General features: G+C 34.5%; 1 long non-coding RNA gene across 1 annotated transcript; it reads left to right on the forward strand.

The window, feature by feature from the left end:
* The first annotated feature begins 2,079 nt into the window (after positions 1–2,079).
* On the forward strand, positions 2,080–4,897 carry LOC132644989 (uncharacterized). The gene is made up of 2 exons (XR_009583969.1): positions 2,080–2,263; positions 2,352–4,897. It is a non-coding gene; the product is annotated as an uncharacterized LOC132644989 (long non-coding RNA).
* Positions 4,898–5,198: the final 301 nt, after the last annotated feature.

Genomic DNA, 5,198 nt, shown 5'->3' on the forward strand with positions numbered 1-5,198 from the left:
TAGAGCCTGCAGGTCATGGATATTTGAGCCAAATTGGTCTATCTCTTGTATGAGCTCTGCTCTGTCTTCTATCAATTGTGTCGCCATATTTGTAAGACATCACAGACAAACCCGTGAAATTTCATTTGTTGAGCTTGTTCCGTTAGCCAAGATTGGCTCACTATATCTCTTTCTTCAGAGTTATCTCCTTGCAGGAACTCGCTCTCTTCTTCTGTTTGAGGTTCGCCTTGGATATTGGCTAAGCCTGTAACTTGCAGATTATTACAAACAATAGGAGAATCATAATAGGGGCTGGAGGATAGGGAATAAGAGTTAGGACAACCATTCCAATGGCCATCTTGACCACCACATATACTACAAACATTCCACTCAAAGGATTAGGTAGGTGCGCACAACCCATTCCGAGAAATATTATGACAGTGTTTCCATAGGTGGGGTCCTCCACACATTAGACAAGGATCACCAAAATAAGAACAACCAATATTCGACCAATTTTTATTCCAAGATGCCATGATAAGAAAGATAACCAAAATATTAACTTTAAAAAAAAAAAAAGTTAAAAAAAAAACTTGAATAGACAAAAGAAAAATCTAATCTAGATAAACAGCTAATTTCTAAGTCCCCGGCAACGGCACCAAAAACTTATTTATAGTGATAAATCTCACTAAAATGAATTTCAGAGCAATCTTCTCTTTTGGAATTTTGCTCGAACTTACACTTCACAATTATATACGAATGGAAAAAAAAATCCTATCTCAAGTTAATGTGCTATCATTTTTGAATTCTTTGATCACAAGATATCATGAATAATAAGAATCTTTTGATCGCCACTAATTTTTCCGAATTAATTGCTATGGTTTCAATAAATGCTTCGATTATTTATGACTGGCTGGAGCTCACATGGCTCATCCATGAAGCTCTGGCAGAAAGGGGAAAGGAGGGGTGGGGTAGGTGGGGTTGGGTTATAGAAAATAGATATTTTTGTTTATTTGTTTTTTGCTGAATATAGTTTTTTTTTTTGTTATAATTTATTTTGAAATTATTATTTTGCACCCAAATGCCGCATGTCATCTTTTAATTAGTCATCATGCCACATCACCCCGCGAGTATATTACACACACTTTGTAATTTTAACTGATTGTCAAAAAAGTGTCAAATTGGAACAAATTCGATGTAGTCTGAGTGCTCAATAGGTACAAGTCTTAATTGAGGTGTTTAAGTGAAAAAGGTTGCCCACCACAGATGTCTCCTGATTGGTTCAGCCATTAATCAACTTAATTTATCTTGTATAAAGAGTGACCTCCAGTTTCCATGATATTAATATTTTGTATAAAGAGTGACCTCCGGTCTCCATAGTCCAAATTAAGTCAACTAAGACCTCATTTGTTCGCACTTAATGGACATTTTAATACTCTTTCAAATTTCAATTATTAAATCTTTTAATTTTGTAGGTCTTAAGTATGTTTATTTTCTTAATACTACAACTTAATGGGTCTAAACTGATCTGAATGATTGAGATTTATAACAAATTCTTAATATTGTTAAGATATCTATTCAAGGATTTCTACAAAGATTGTAATAGTTCACCACTACTCCATTCACTTCACCGCTAATCACTGTTGTCATCCACCATATCAACTACTACCACTAACCACCCACAACTACCATCCTCAACTAGAACAACTACGGTCTTCAATCACCACAACCAGCTGTCACCGTTATAAATTAGTCATCATTTACAATTATCACCACCAACTTCCATTATAGGCGCTAATCACTATCGATAATCACCACCACCAGTCAACAACTACCATAAATAAAATACTTACATTCATTAAGTATTCTCATGAAGTTGGATAATTTAATGTTTGCACGGGATTCAATAAGTTAACAATAAGAGTCACAATTAAAGCGAGCATATATTTTAATCGAAAAGTGCCAGATCTGCCTTTCAACTATATGATATTGCGTGCATCTACCCGTCATTTAAACCTAGTCCCACACATGCCCTTACCCTTTCATTTTGAATTACTCGTGCCCTTCCACTAACAGCACCCACTTTCATCCCGGACCACTTATTTTACCCAAACCCACTAAGCCGGTTATAAAACCCAAACCCCCACCTTTATTTCCCATTTATTTTCCCATTTTATCTAATCTCTCTCTCTCTCTCTTCGCGTAGTACGATTCTAGGGTTTCCGACGGTTTATTTCATTTGATTGAAAGAGGGTTTTCTTTGCTGTTTCCGGACATATTGATTAAGGTATGACATTTTATGCATTTTTTCTCTTTCGTATGCTAATTAGGTTTTTTTGGAAGTGTTTTGTGATCGTCCATCTTGCCTCTCAAAGCCATTAGAAAGGGTTACTGCAATTCCTCCAATAAGCTCTTCCTCTCGGGTCCTCTTATCGCCATCTAATAGATTATTTGAGCCTTTTTGTGATCGGCCATCTTGCTTCTCAAGAGCCAATATGGTATAGAGTAGCGCTCAAGGCAACAAATTATGGTATAGAGTAGCTCTATTTTTTTATTTATTTTTTTGGTTCTTGGAATTGCTATTCTTTTTTAGGACAAATTAAAAAGAAAATGATTCCTATAAATTGATATAAATGGAGTACTGTATTACTGGATTAGTATATTCACAAAGGCACATGAACATGTCTCTTAGATTAACTCATAAATAATTGATTAGATCGGATTAAATTTCAACTTGATAAACATCTGAGTTACTGTAGCCATCTCTTATGCCTTCATTTGCAAATCAACCTGCTGGATTTTCTTAGTTCCCTTTCTCTTAAAAGCCTTTCCAATCTAGATGGAACAATATAATCATAATTATACTTGATTCCGGACGTTTGTAGGATCTGTGTTTGAATTGAATTAGTAGAAATCATGAAACATATGATGCATTTATTTAGTCACAAAGCAGACCATCTTTAAAAAAAATTAATATCACAACATCTTTGTCAAATGAGGCACTTAGGAACAAGAATTAACCTTTTTCTGTCACTTAAAAGAATGGACAAATTTCATATTCACCAAACAGGACAATGTGACAAGTTATAGCATATTACATCTCTTCACTTAATAGTGAAACTCATTAAACTATAAGGAAACTAATTTAAAGTTGTGAGCTTTAATAAATTTATCATTGCTTTCATGGAAAAATAAGGCTGGACTAAGTAATGAGTAATGAGACAAATGCAGAAGGTTAACTGAGGACCCAAATTATCATCCAAAAGTAGACCAGAAATGGGAAAGGAGTTTTACACAAGGACCAATTGTTATAAAAAGATTAAAGTTAAAAATAAAGGAAAACGACTAAAAAAAAAAGAAAAAAAAAGGAAACAACATACAAACCAATGATAATTTGGGTCCTCAGTTAACCTTGTGCATTTATCTCATTAGTCATTACTCATTACCTAGTTCAGCCTTATTTTTCCATCAAAGCAATGATGAATTTATTAAAGCTCACAACTTTAAGTTAGTTTCCTTATAGTTTAATGAGTTTCACTGTTAAGTGAAGAGACGTAATATGCTATTACTTGTTACATTGTCCTGTTTGGTGAATATGAAATTTGTCAATTCTTTTAAGTGATAGAAAAAGATTAATTTTTGTTCATAAGTGCCTCATTTGACAGAGATGTTGTGATTTTTTTTTTTAAGATGGCCTGCTTTGTGACTAAATAAATGCATCACATGTTTTATGGTTTAAACTAATTCAATTCAAACACAGATCCTACAAACGCATGGAATCAAGTATAATTATGATTATGTTGTTCCATCTAGATTGGAAAGGCTTTTAAGAGAAAGGGAACTAAGAAAATCTAGCAGGTTGATTTGCAAATGAAGGCATAAGAGATGGCTACAATGACTCAGATGTTTATCAAGTTGAAATTAATCCGATCTAATCAATTATGTATAAGTTAATCTAAGAGAAATGTTCATGTGGCCTTTGTGAATATACTAATCCAATAATACAGTACTCTATTTCTATCAATTTATAGGAATCATTTTTCTTTTTAATTTGTCTCAAAAAGAATAGTTATTCCAAAAACCAAAAAAAAAAAAAAAATAGAGCTACTCTATACCATAATTTATTGCCTTGAGAGCTACTCTATGCCATACTGGCTTTGAGAGGCAAGATGGACGATCACAAAAAGGCCCAAAGAATGCATCATCTTCAACTGTTGCAAGTGATGGCTGGTTGGAAGACGACTTCAACTTTGATGCTGCAATTGAAACTATGACACAAGAATCACAGCAAACAGTTGACTCTTCTCAAGCCACGACACAAAAATCACAGCAAACAGTTGACTCTTCTCAAGCCACGACACAACAATCACAGCAAACAGCTGACTCTTATCAAGCCACGACACAACAATCACAAGCCTATGGTCCAGATATTGGCCATGAGGAAGATTCAAAGCTGAGGCCCAACATTATCTCTGATTCACAGACAAGAAAGCTGCTAATGAGGCTACCAATTGGTACAAGAAGAATTCAGTTTACTGAGGGTACAGATGGAGTGTCAATGCCCACAGACTTGCCTTATTTACCAACTAAGAATACTTGGTGAGGCAATGCAGCACTTACGCAGAGCCAGCTTGAAGCTCAAGCAAGAAGAAAGAGGATGAAGCTTGGATCAAGAGGGAAAGCAGTTGTTGTACCAAATTCTGATATCTAACAAGATGTGTTGCTAGTTTTTGTGATAGATGGTTGTGTCAAATGGTTGGTATGGGGGTGGTTATTTTTGTTAAAATGTTTAATGATGGTTGATGGACAACTTACTTTAGCTTAGTTTAACTTAGTTAATGTGGATGATGGCTGTGGAAAACAATTGATTTTTGGTGAATTCACTGTCACATTTATCATGTCGACTGTTGACATGTGAATGTGAATATGAATTTCAGGTGGAAATATTTTGTTAAGCATCACCTTTTGTACAAAACTGTTGGTATCATCCATATGAATGCTATCTTTGTTTAGTAGGTGTACAAAATCAGTCTTTGGAAGTGTTTTAATGTGAATGTGCTCTGATTATTGCTTAGTAGATGATTTACATGTTGTTTAGGTTGTTGCTGTTGTGAAATTTTACACAGTGATACATAATTTAAGGGCATAATTGTTGAGATACGCATAGTGTAGGAATATATATGATCTTGTAAAATGTCTGAACTACAGATTTTTTGGCCTGC

Source organism: Lycium barbarum, chromosome 6 (genome assembly GCF_019175385.1).
Source record: "Lycium barbarum isolate Lr01 chromosome 6, ASM1917538v2, whole genome shotgun sequence".
Lineage (NCBI taxonomy): Eukaryota > Viridiplantae > Streptophyta > Magnoliopsida > Solanales > Solanaceae > Lycium > Lycium barbarum.